Source organism: Haliotis rufescens, unplaced genomic scaffold, assembly GCF_023055435.1.
Source record: "Haliotis rufescens isolate VD_foot unplaced genomic scaffold, xgHalRufe1.0.p SCAF_7, whole genome shotgun sequence".
Taxonomy (NCBI): Eukaryota; Metazoa; Mollusca; class Gastropoda; order Lepetellida; family Haliotidae; genus Haliotis; species Haliotis rufescens.
Window position 1 is genome coordinate 43,184,408 of NW_025964361.1, and position 14,361 is coordinate 43,198,768.

General features: G+C 37.0%; 1 long non-coding RNA gene across 7 annotated transcripts; it reads right to left on the reverse strand.

The window, feature by feature from the left end:
• Nucleotides 1-4,208: 4,208 nt before the first annotated feature.
• Nucleotides 4,209-13,402, reverse strand: LOC124133059. Of its 7 annotated transcripts, XR_007219007.1 has the most exons (7): nt 12,813-12,877; nt 12,642-12,692; nt 12,182-12,248; nt 11,189-11,289; nt 9,162-9,230; nt 8,157-8,223; nt 4,209-4,696 (listed from the first exon to the last, which is right to left on the reverse strand). It is a non-coding gene; the product is annotated as an uncharacterized LOC124133059 (long non-coding RNA). The 7 variants fall into 7 exon arrangements; XR_007219008.1 differs by lacking the exons at nt 9,162-9,230; nt 11,189-11,289; nt 12,813-12,877 and adding exons at nt 11,400-11,480; nt 13,340-13,402; XR_006860861.2 differs by lacking the exons at nt 9,162-9,230; nt 11,189-11,289; nt 12,813-12,877 and adding exons at nt 11,400-11,480; nt 13,176-13,333.
• Between the last annotated feature and the right edge of the window lie 959 nt (nt 13,403-14,361).

The window sequence follows — 14,361 nt, forward strand, 5'->3', positions numbered from 1 at the left end:
TGTGATACTAGTTGTGTTTCCGTCACCACAATCTCATTAAAATCAGACCTTAGTTCTCGCTACCACTAAACAAAGACCTGAAGACATCCCATTAGGAGTCACGTCAGAACGACCTTTCATTCGACCGATCAGAGCGTCGCTTACCAGATCATGAAAGTGACAGTCAGAATGTGATTTCTAATTATACAACCTCGAAAACCTTTAACACGGGGTATTCCGAAAGATAGTTACAGGTTTAACGACTGAATCCATACAATCTAGACCATCTATTAGACATTCCAGAATGTTCTTTTGTTTAGTTTTCAAATTTGTAATCGAGAATTTGTCCAAATATGTTTCAAAGCGTAGTCGCCAATTTGAAATTAGTGCCGTAAAGCACGAGAAAGCTGCCTTCTGATTGGTCATTCTATTGGTCGGTAAATGTTCGCACAAGGTCGGTCTGACGTGACCCGTACTGGGATGTCCTCAGATCTTTGTTTAGCAGTAGCAAGAACTAAGGTCTGATTTTAAAGAGATTGTCGTCACCATAGTGTGGATGTTTTATGCTGTTTGAGAGAAAAGTTGGCCTAATGGTCTTAAATGCTTCAACACTGCAGAGTTGTGTCGATTGGTTATGTGAGGATCCATTCTGATCACTGGTTTGGAGAATAGTGACCTTAAGCTGAACAGATGGACATGTGGCAGTGTGATTTGAAAGTGAGACACAAATTTATGCAACACATGAGGTATTGTGGTGCTGAAACGAAGGTTCATATTCTGGATTTGAACCCATGACCAGTACATCAAGTTCCATCAACCATGACAATTGGGACACCTGTACACCCAAGTTTCTCTCACTCTACTCCAGCAAAATTGCAGTACCATAAAGGCAGAAATTAATAAGTAGGGTCTGTGTGACTAATAAAGCAGTTTCTTGTCACTTTTCGGCCCACTTTTATATCACAATTAGACATATATTGGGTAGGAACACTAACCCTAGAACCTTACGATTCTTGTTCTTTTGAGATTCCGTAACAGCTGCGTCTGATTCAAGAATAACCCAGTTTTACATCATTGTCGGACATACATTGGGAAGAAGCCCAAACCCTAGCACCTCACGATTCACGTTTCTGTTGAGATACGATAACATCAGCGTCTGTATCAGGAATAACCCAGTTTTACATCACAATTAGACAAATATTGGGTAGAAACCCTAACCCTAGCACCTCATGATTCATGTTTCTGTTGAGATACGAGAACATCAGCGTCTGTATCAGGAATAATCCAGTTTTACATCACTGTCGGACATATATTGAGTAGAAACCCTAACCCTAGCACCTCATGATTCATGTTTCTGTTGAGATACGAGAACATCAGCGTCTGTATCAGGAATAATCCAGTTTTACATCACTGTCGGACATATATTGAGTAGAAACCCTAACCCTAGCACCTTATCATTCATGTTTCTGTTGAGATACGAGAACATCAGCGTCTGTATCAGGAATAATCCAGTTTTACATCACAATTAGACATATATTGAGCAGAAACCCTAACCCTAGCACCTTATCATTCATGTTTCTGTAGAGATACGAGAACATCAGCGTCTGTATCAGGAATAATCCAGTTTTACATCACTGTCGGACATATATTGAGTAGAAACCCTAACCCTAGCACCTTATCATTCATGTTTCTGTTGAGATACGAGAATATCAGCGTCTGTATCAGGAATAATCCAGTTTTACATCACTGTCGGACATATATTGAGTAGAAACCCTAACCCTAGCACCTTATCATTCATGTTTCTGTTGAGATACGAGAACATCAGCGTCTGTATCAGGAATAATCCAGTTTTACATCACTGTCGGACATATATTGAGTAGAAACCCTAACCCTAGCACCTGATCATTCATGTTTCTGTTGAGAAACGAGAACATCAGCGTCTGTATCAGGAATAATCCAGTTTTACATCACTGTCGGACATATATTGAGTAGAAACCCTAACCCTAGCACCTTATCATTCATGTTTCTGTTGAGATACGAGAACATCAGCGTCTGTATCAGGAATAATCCAGTTTTACATCACTGTCGGACATGTATTGAGTAGAAACCCTAACCCTAGCACCTTATCATTCATGTTTCTGTTGAGATACGAGAACATCAGCGTCTGTATCAGGAATAATCCAGTTTTACATCACTGTCGGACATATATTGAGTAGAAACTCTAACCCTAGCACCTTATCATTCATGTTTCTGTTGAGATACGAGAACATCAGCGTCTGTATCAGGAATAATCCAGTTTTACATCACAATTAGACATATATTAGGTAGAAACCCTAACCCTAGCACCTGATCATTCATGTTTCCGTTGAGATACGAGAACATCAGCGTCTGTATCAGGAATAATCCAGTTTTACATCACTGTCGGACATATATTGAGTAGAAACTCTAACCCTAGCACCTTATCATTCATGTTTCTGTTGGGATACGAGAACATCAGCGTCTGTATCAGGAATAATCCAGTTTTACATCACTGTCGGACATATATTGAGTAGAAACCCTAACCCTAGCACCTGATCATTCATGTTTCTGTTGAGATACGAGAACATCAGCGTCTGTATCAGGAATAATCCAGTTTTACATCACTGTCGGACATATATTGAGTAGAAACCCTAACCCTAGCACCTTATCATTCATGCTTCTGTTGAGATACGAGAACATCAGCGTCTGTATCAGGAATAATCCAGTTTTACATCACTGTCGGACATATATTGGGTAGAAACCCTAACCCTAGCACCTTATCATTCATGCTTCTGTTGAGATACGAGAACATCAGCGTCTGTATCAGGAATAATCCCGTTTTACATCACAATTAGACAAATATTGAGTAGAAACCCTAACCCTAGCACCTGATCATTCATGTTTCTGTTGAGATACGAGAACATAAGCGTCTGTATCAGGAATAATCCAGTTTTACATCACTGTCGGACATATATTGAGTAGAAACCCTAACCCTAGCACCTTATCATTCATGTTTCTGTTGAGATACGAGAACATTAGCGTCTGCATCAGGAATAATCCAGTTTTACATCACTGTCGGACATATATTGAGTAGAAACCCTAACCCTAGCACCTTATCATTCATGCTTCTGTTGAGATACGAGAACATCAGCGTCTGTATCAGGAATAATCCAGTTTTACATCACTGTCGGACATATATTGAGTAGAAACCCTAACCCTAGCACCTGATCATTCATGTTTCTGTTGAGATACGAGAACATCAGCGTCTGTATCAGGAATAATCCAGTTTTACATCACTGTCGGACATATATTGAGTAGAAACCCTAACCCTAGCACCTTATCATTCATGTTTCTGTTGAGATACGAGAACATCAGCGTCTGTATCAGGAATAATCCAGTTTTACATCACAATTAGACATATATTAGGTAGAAACCCTAACCCTAGCACCTTATCATTCATGTTTCTGTTGAGATACGAGAACAGCAGCGTCTGTATCAGGAATAACCCAGTTTTACATCTATGTTGGACATAAATTGAGTAGAAACCCTAACCCTAGAACCTCATGATTCATGTTTATGTAGAGATTTCGTGATATCTGCGTCTGATTCAAGAATAATCCAGTTTTACATCACTGTTGGACACATATTGGGTGGAAACTCTAACCCTAGCACCTCATGATTCATGAAATACGATAACATCAGCGTCTGTATCAGGAATAACCCAGTTTCACATCACCGTTGGACATATATTGGGCAGAAACCCTAACCCTAGAACCATGTGATTCATGTTTCTGTTGATATTTAGCGACATTAGCGTCCGATTCAAGAATAACGCAGCTTTATGTCACTGTCGGACAAATATTGGGTAGTAACCATTACCAAAGCACCTCGCGATTCATGTTTCTGTTGAGATAATATGGTGACATCATTATTTTGGTACTGTCTAACTTTTCATCTGTTTGGATGTAAAATCATAACCCGTAGCATGGATTGCCAGGATTGTAATGTAAGCTATAGCATGGTGGCTGGTAAATGTATTGTGGACAAGGCAAATCAGTGGCTGACAAGATCAGCAAAACCCATGCAATTGGGCACATTAACACAATCAGCCATTTGACATCATGTCGTTCGGTGATGAATACATGAACACATTCATGCCTACATAATACTGTTTATCCTTGTCATAATCAATCAACTACAAACAAAATTCATCATTTTGCTAGTTCTTTATTGTTGAGGAAACAATAAACATAAATGTAACACATGAAAAAAGTTTTGCCTCAAAATGCTGAAAACAGTGTCAGTGAAGAAATTCCATGCACAGTATATTTGTAAGATGCTAAATTCACCATATATGATAATTGATATTTTGAATGAAAAAAACACACCTCACATTATGAAACAATATATAATATGAATCATATGTTTAGATGTACAGTACTGTCCATGAGTATAGGGAGAAACACTGTCCCACCACACAGTAGCGAACTGATGCTACTCCCTGCTGATCTTTTCACTACTCAGGATGTCAATGCTGACTTCAACACAGAACTCTTCTTCTAAACACTTCTTCTTTCCAGAAACGTACAGGGCATAGTTGCTCTCCCTTCTCAAAGCACACTGTATTGGGAGCTGTATATGTAGTTTAGCGTTGGTGTAAACTGATACCATCAAGTTTCATTACAGCATGGTAGTTGCCCTGAAAAGGTTGAAAATATTCACATAAGTGATGTCATCACCATTGATTGAACATTTTTCATGGAAAAATAACTTATGATTTAACTTCAATATAAATAAATCCACGTAGTACACCTTATTTTTACATTTATACCCACATTAATTTAAAATTATATTGGAGTCAATTCTTTTAAATAAATATGTCAATTTTAACAACTTCATAGACTCCTTCTTTAATTACTTACATAAACAAACAGGAAGACAACAATAGAAAATCAGTGACATTGTTAAACCCAATATAATGAAAAACAAGCCCCTCCCATTCTATTATCAGCCAATCAGGAAACAGTTGACCGTTTGTGGGTATAGCATACATTTATTTTAGGTTCATGGCAACATCAAGTTATGTTCCATTAAAAATGCCTGTAAAGATATTATAGTTTAATATCATGTTGTCTCACTTAAATTCAAAACTTAATGGGAAGTTATAATTTGCAGTTATCTCAACTGGCAAGGAATTTTTCTCAAGCCAGTTAAATGTGTCCAGGATACAAAATTAAGATGGTGTTATTACCACAAATATTTTCTTGAACAAAAATGAAAATATCTGATGATAATTTGTGTACTTTTTGTAATTCACATCCAGAAACTGATATGCATTTATTTTTTGGTAAAAGATTTCTGGCTTCTGGACACAGACTCATAATTTGTATCTGGATATTCGTGTGAAGGAAAATGTGATAACAGATGATAATTATAACTGATTTTGTTATTTTCAAAGTATGTAAGTGTAAGGTTCTTAAAATACAACCAAATTTCTAACATTTTGTGAGGGAGATGACTGATACAGTTAGACATGAATTTCGAAAAAATATATACTTCAACAAAAACCTGCAAAACAAATTTTATACACAGTATACTGACTCCGAGTGGACCATTCCTTCTTTTAGCCCTTACTACCGAGAGCAAGACAGGGTAACAACAAGTACCATCTTTTAACGTCTTTTGGAATGATGCTTCAAGGGATCGAATTTCTGACCTTCCACTCTCCGAGCAGACACTCTACCAGTACACCATAGAGGCAGTCAATCAGACTTGGAATTTGATGAATTTCAATGAGTTAAAGTAACTAAGTTGACAATCCATCAGTTTATTGTTATTTTCTGAGAACTAACAATCAACAGTACTTTTCTTATGTTCACCATTTTGTTACTTTTGTTCATTAGTGTAGAAAATTCTGGACGGGAAGCATTTTATCTGGACAGGAATATTTGCAAAGTTGCCCTTCCGGGAATTTTATACGCTGCTGTTACATAGCGACATGCTTAACATCAAATCACAATTCTGACATCATTGCTGGGATGATTCATGCCAAGTTTCAGCTTCATAGGCTTTGTAGCTCTAGAGGAGATGTTGAAAGTGAAATCGTTAACGACATACATACTAGCAGAAAAAGGTAACTTTTCTTAATAAAAAGTCCAACATAACTCAATCTCATTAAAATCACATCTTAGTTCTCGCTACCGCTAAAAAATGATCTGAGGACATCCCATTATGGATCACGTCAGCATGACCTTTCATCCAACCAATCAGAGCATCACTTACCAGATCCTGAAAGTGACAGTCAAAATGTGTTTTCTAATCATGCATCCTCGAAATATTCAACAGAGGGTATTCCGAACGACAGTTACAGGTTTTATGATTATATCCATACAATTTAGGCCATCTATAAGTCATTCCAGAATGTTGTTTTGGTCAGTTTTAAATTTATTTAATCGAGAATACGTCAAAATATGTTTCGAGGCGTAGTTGCCAGTTTGAAACTAGTGCAGTAAAGCTCGAGATAGCTGTCCTCAGATCTTTGGTTAGCGGTAGCGAAAACTAAGATCAGATTTTAATGAGATTGAACAAAACTAAGTTTAATCTGAAATTAAATAATGCATCTTTCAATATGCATATTGATGAAGACATCTCAGTTTTAAGGTCGTGATTCACAATTCGCATGTAAATGTTTATGGACTGCGCATAATTTGTGTGTTTGCATGTTTGTTGGGAGCAAGGTATTTACACACGTTTTCATAATGTAAACAGCACACAATGATTGTTTAGCTCTCTGGGTCTAATAAAATCTTTTTTCTTTTTGTTCAACCGTAATTAATAATGCTGTCACGGCTTGCAAATACAAAATGCGCAAAACGAAGTTGCCAAACATTTTTAATGTTCATCGAATCACAAATATCATCTGCCACATTAATAATCGGACAATTCTTGGGTTAAGACGAATTAGTGGCAGAACTGTACATTACCGGTTGTGAGAGCACAACATCCGGTCCCAACATTCAGCAATATGCCTAATTTTGCTTACACAGGACTATCAGTCACACTTGGTGTAGACAGCATCTGAGGTTCAGAAGAAAAAAAGGGACAGTACACTGTTCACAAATGAGTGAGGGTTTCATCTGAACAGCTCTGATGGTCGTGCAAAGGTCTACATGTCATACATGCATACATGTTTTAGCAACTCTTGCATTACTTATCATAATCAGTTTTGGGGTGGAAGTGTAATGGTATGGGGTGGCATCACAACTCATGGGAAAACACAACTCATCATTGTTATGAGGACATCGTTTGAGATAATGTTCTTGCCTTTTTTTCCATTAGTATAGATGAACACAGCCATGACATAAGCTTATTTGAACCTTCGCTTTGTGTAAGCTACAAGTGATCATCATCATTTCTACAAAGTTAAGTTTCAGTTTCCTGGAGAGTGTAGTTTCTCTTCTTTTATTTTCATTCTTAATTGTTTTTCAAGAAGCAATTTCAGCCCCTCCATTTCTCCAATTTGAATCCCCACCATTGGAGAATTGATTCCAACCAAATATGGTTGATATCTATCTCTTAGTTCCAGAGAGGAAGTCGTTTAAAGCAATATAGCCAAATTACTCCTATTTGGCCATGACCCTTGGGGGGTCAGCCCTCTCCATTTGTACAATTTTTAATCCCCAGCATTGGAGAATGCTTCCAACCAAATATGGTTGATATCTATCTCTTAGTTCCAATAAAGAAGTTGTTTAAAGCAATATAGCCAAATTACCCCCATTTGGCCCCGCCACCAAGCCCTTTGGGGGGTCAGCCCCACCATTTGTACAATTTTGAATCCTCACCACCTAGGGATGCTTCCAGTCAAATTTCGTTAATTGTCAATTTGTGGTCCCCCCCTAAAATTTTTGGGAAAAATTGTTGTCATACGGACGACGGACCCCACGGTATGCCATAAGCTCACCTTGGTGAGCTAATAGTTGTGTCAGGATGACAAACACCAGACAAGCAGGCCATGTTGTTTGTATTCAAAAAGTATTTTGTTTTATTTTGTATATTTGTCTTATCTGGAAAAATAGTCTATGCTATATTACCATGATTACAACCAGTTTGTTTAAGGACATGCAGACATGAATCCTACGTTTCGGGGCGATCAATGTTACCTTTGTTGGGTGCAACTGGACCAAACAAGCTATTTACACCAGGCTTCTTGTAACTGGACAGGGAAACCTGTGAACATGGTATACGAAGAATGAAAATCTTCATAAGAATAAACACAACACATGACACCACAGAACTGAATGAACAAATTGTAAAATAAAACACTGGGACAACCACATAACTTAATCCGAGTCCCATTGTGGTGCTACACATGCCAGGTGTCATTAAGTTTTAGTTTCCTTGGTTTCTGAGAAGAAAGTTCTTAAAGTTGAACAAATCACAATTGGAAGCTACAAAAATACCTTTGCAAATGAAGGTTAAAAAAGTGTAATAAACATCCATCAACCTCTTCACGACAACATTGCTAAGGTTATCTAGGATAAACAAAAATATGCCTCACTACGAACCGTTTGAATGGGCCTGAAACTGATAAGAATTTATTTTTAGGGAATTTAATACTGGTAAAGGTCATCATAAATAGATTAACAAGATTATGCAGAAATAAGTAACAAATGTTCAGATACACCAAATGATATGAATATTTAATAATGATTGACAAATGAGGAAAAACAAGTGAATTGTTTATGACCACTTAAATTAATGGTGCTTGGTCCAGGCAGGCAAGAGGTTGATAGCACTAACAACTATCCATGTAATTGGGGTGTAATGTCACCAAATCAGCCAGGTCACACATAACTGACATTCCATATAGTTGCCCTTTGGGAATGTTAAGAATCAAATTCTGTGACTACGTTTGTGAGACTGAATTACTTGGATCATGTCCTTAACAATCCAAACAGTGTTAGTATACCTGTAATCTAGATACAAGGGTGCATGCAAAGGGTATGACCATGGCATGATAATCTGAACCTGAAATCTGAAAAGAACAGTAGATCTATTTTATACCATTGTTGGAGTGCATGATAACACACATATATAACCAATCATAGATTCACTTCCAAAAAGATTCATAGGAAATATTGCAGGTACAAGGTTATTACACTTACTGGTACATTCCATTATTAGGACACAAAAAGGTGAAAGATGATGGCATGACCAAATGGAACATATGATCACTGAAACATAGCACATTGGAGATTGAAATATAGTATTACAGCCTGTTAAATGAATAACACCATGATACATGAGTACCTGGTCAAAATAACATTCAATATGGCTGCAATGTCGTCACCCCAAAAAATCACAGACACAGTTTACCAGATTTAACCTAATTGAGGCCAGATGTGCCCATTGTATTGGTGCCATTAAACTGACTCATGTAACAGAGCTCCAGATAACTTTTTGAGCAATTCAGTTTTTACTTTAGGGTTTCTATTTTAATTGGGTTATTACACTTTTCATTGGGTTACCAATATTTTTTCACTCATCTATTCATCACTCTCTTGGGTCTTTCCCAAAATTAGTGAACATTTTAAGATTTCAAAAAAATGAAATAATGTTCTAAATACATAGGTTTGACTCAGAAAGTAAATTAACTTGTAATTGTGTTTCAGAAATTAGCTCATTTGTATGCATGCTGAAAAAGCTTCATTGGGCATTTACGCGAGCTGTTTTAATAATTTGAGTTTTTCATATAATGCATGCGTTTCTGTACACAAGTTAATGGAAAGTAATTGGGTTTTAAATAATTTTGGGGGGGTATTTTACACAAATACGCTGCTTATCTGTAGCTCTGATGTAATAATGTTTCCCTTCATTACCTTTTGGCTGTCCCCTCACATGACTGACAGAAATACTGTTCGAACAAACTACCCTGGGTATAGGTGTTAAAATGGCTCTGTAGCTTATTATTACAACAAAAAGGCAATACAAGGGTATAATAAATAAGCAAAAGAAACAAAACTATTTATCTACAGAACAGACTTTCTCACAGCATCTTGACCAATTAAAAGGATGACAGTATATGCAAGAAGACAAATTCACCATTATCCCCTAAATATTAAATACTTGCTATGGAAACTAAATATCCCAAATTATCAAAAGGCACCAGTTCAACACTAGACCTATCTATGTGCCATGCTTGTTAAGGAAATATTGTAAGTTTTTTCTAATCTGCCCAGAAAGGAGCACTACCCTCATTTTCAGTATGAGTCAAAGTTGTGGCATCTCAAAATATCAATTTTTAAAAAATCCTAAACTACCAAAAGGCACCAGTTCAACACTAGACCTATCTATGTGCCATGCTTGTTAAGGAAATATTGTAAAAAAAATTAATCTGCATAGAAAGGAGCACTACCCTCATTTTCAGTATGAGTCAAAGATGTGGCATCTCAAAATATTAATTTTTAAAAAATCCTAAACTATCAAAAGGCACCAGTTCACCACTAGACCGATCTGTGTGTCAAGTTTGGTGAAGAAATATTGTAGATTTTTAAGGTATGTTCCAAGAACGATCACTACCCTCCTATTTCAGTCAAAGTTGTTGCCATGGAAAATAAAAAGATACATTTTACAAAAATCCAAAACTATCAACAGGCACCAGGTCACCACTAGGCCTATCCATGTACCATGATTGGTGAAGAAAATAGTAAACGTTTTTTCAAAATCTTACACAGAAGTATGAATGCAAGGACTTACCATGTCAATTTTAATACCCCCACAAAACATGTTGTGGGGGATAATAATTGGTAATGAGACAAGTCAAAGAACACATTCATCATGACTGCTGCAGCAGCCCATGAAGACAAAATGTTGCAGTTCCAAATATAAGAAAAACTTGCAAAATATGACCCTGTTGTTGGGTTTACCAAATAATTACTGTATATCAAATTTCATAATGTAAATGCAGAAGTGGCTTTCTAAAGGGTGAAAAGTATATGTTCAATATGGTTGCCATGTCTTGACAGCTTGAAGTTGTATTGGCATCATGTTAGTGGGATCAAATACACAAAATCTCTGCTTATTGAAAATATGATTTTCAGAGAAGATATTGAAAACACAAACAAACTTCATAAGGTATGTGAAAGTTTAAGGCCATAGAAGGCACAGGGGATACAGGCATCCAAGAAGCCACCTCAATTTGCTGGGCAGAGTTGCATCCCTGTCTGTCTCACAGTCCTTGAACCATATTATTTTCCCTTCCGCCCAGCCCATCTCACTGGGTCTACTTTTAAACTAAAATGAATATAAAATGTTTCTATCAATATTTTACATTTTCAGAGACTAAGCTGCATCCCTTTCATATGCCAGAAATCTATGACAATGGGTTCAAATCCCATAATTACCATGATTATTTTCCTTGGCTTGTCAGCACCATTTCCACGCTGGTGGGTCTCATCAAGTGGTAAATATCTAACATGTTCCTCCTAGATCAAGCAAAAAATACACCAATGTAAACCCCATAACACATATCAAGTTTCATAATGCCACATCTGAAATGGCTGTGTAATATGCAAAAGTGATATTTTGTAAATGGCCTCATGTTTTAGAATATCATTGCTGAGATTTCAGTTTCATAGGCCTTGTAGATTCAGAGGAGGTTTTGAAAGTGTACAAGTTAGTTATGGACAGATGACAGATAATGCACCATGACATAACCTCATTTGACTTCAAATTGGATATTCCTGTATTCATGATAGCCTGTAGTTTGATTACAGTATACCAACTCACACCTCATAACTTAATAAATGGCCCAAGGTCTGAGGGAAAGTAATACTTTCACAATTGCCATAATCAGGTCAGTAAGTTTGCATAGTGAATGGTTGAGTTGAGTGTTTCAGTAATATCACAGTGTGTCAGCTGATGATCCAGTGAGGAAAGACTGATATAATGAGGTACCGATAATACTACAAATGTGGTATTTCATATCATGACATCCATGATTTAATTTGATGTATGATGATTCCTCTATTGTTATCCCTGACTTTATCATGGGGGTGCATAAAGATAAATGTTCACAGCACCTGTGCTTAGCTTGTGCTAAATCTATACAACAGTAAATTAGCCTTAGTATGATAAAATAAATTAATGTAATTCCCAACATGTATAGGGGTAGAATACAACATACCTGATTTCCTACAAGGGTTGCACCTCAAATTTCCTGAATGTGGCAGGACACAGCCCACTTGGATACCCTGGGAATAAAAAAATGTGTAAATTGGTACTGATATCTTGACATATTGGTTGCAAAGGGAGGTAATCAATGATACATGTATAGTTTACTATAAATTTGCCGGATGCACAATAATCTTTATGATCCTTTATTAATCTCATATGTCTACATATTCCCTCAGTGTTCATCATAACAACAACAAACAAAAAAGAGGGCATGTAGACTAGTGAATTAGAGCGTGGGCCTTATCTGGAGCGAACGCCAGAAATGGACCTCACTTTGAACCCAGAACACAGACCTTTCAGCAAAACAAGTTAATTAACACTAATAATCTAGATGAGATTTGATGCTTCCCCGATAATATATCTATGTTAGTCCTACACTCATTCTAGGCCTACAGACATAGAATACAAACATGCGTCATGTGCAGGGTCAGCAGGCACGTTGACGTTCTCCATCTCAGTATCTGAAAATAAAAAGTACCATAGTGAATGGTTGTAGACTGTAAATTATGTTTGCACAAAGACTAGATAACATTATGACCAACGAACAAGTAAGAACAGATAAACAAAAAGCAAGATCTAACCGATAAATGTTTGATCGAAAACCGATCGCTATGCCGGCCAAGGGGGATAACTCTTTCTGACCACGTCGGGGCGATTTTTCCGAAGACAAATTTTGCCAATATATTTTGTAACGATCAGTTCTTATAAATATGTGTAGTTCTATCAAACAAATACACATACAATGGCATGTATTAATGAAAGCCGTAACGATCTTCTATAAGACCGGATTAATATATATCTATAGATCTATCTATTAATTGGTTGTTAAAATTGTAATTAGGTGATGTATAAAATACATATACCGTATTAAGATACTAAATCTAAGTCTAGCCTGTCTAGACCGGAGATAAAAAACAACAACAAAATGATGACAGACATCCTACCATCTGCTGAATGCTGTGTTGGACACTGCATGTTCCAATATGGCGTGAAATGCGCCCCTGTGAACATACATCCTAATATGGTTATGCTATTTAATTGTTACTGTTAGGTAGTAGTAGCAGTAAATGTTAGTCTCCAGAGACGTAGAGACCGTCTTTGTACCTACTAGTAGCAGGTCATAGTTGCTAACAACTCTGTGCTAGTAGTAGGTAATATTTCCTGGATCGGGTGGTGGAGTGCCATTTTCTAGGGGACATTGGTCCGATAGAGTTTGGTCTATACCCACGGTTATTTTACGATTGTTTAGGAAGTCCTGGATGTAGTTTATTATCTGACCTTTGAGTCCTATTTTTTTAAAGTTTTTGTATTAGCCCATCGTGCCATACCATGTAGAAAGCTTTAAAGAAGTCTAAGAAGATGCCTGTGGTATATTGTTTATTTAGTTGTCCTGTCTTAATATCTTGTTCTAGTCGGGCGAGGTTATCTAGAGTTGAGCGGCCAGGAGTGAAACCGCTTTGATCTGGGTTTATGATGTTATTTTGGGTTAAGTAATGTTGTAATCTATTTTTAGCCATTGATTCCATTACTTTACATAAGTTTGAAGTTAGGGATATTGGTCTATATGAGTTAGCTTGATTAGCTGGTTTATTAGGTTTAGGGATTGGTATGACTAGGGCCTGTTTCCAGGGAGTAGGAACCTGTCCGTTTAGGTAGATGAGATTGTATAGTTTGAGTAGTGCCTGGAGTAGTTTTAGGGGGAGTTTTTAAATTATTTGGTAAGAAGTTAGGTCTAATCCTGGGGCTGTGCCCTTTTTCCTGTTTCGGATTACGTAGAGGAGCTCCTCCATTGTGTAGGGTTGATTTATTTCTAGATTGTTATTGTTTGGTTCTTTTGTGGGTTTGTTTTCTGTTTTAAGTTTATCTTGGAATTTTTGACTGAAGTTGGTGTTACTGCTAACGGCCGAAAAGTGGTTGGCGAGATTATTTGCTTTTTGGGCGGGGTTGGTTGAGTTGTCAATGTTAGGGGTTTTTTTTATGTCGTTTTAAGCCTCTGATGGCGTGGATGATGTTGTTGTATCATTGTGTATCATTATATAACGGCACGATTGGCGAAAACGTCACCTCGCCTCAAGTGAGAACGGCTACTATTGCCTGCCGAAAACGGCACCTTATTTTTTTTTACTTTGG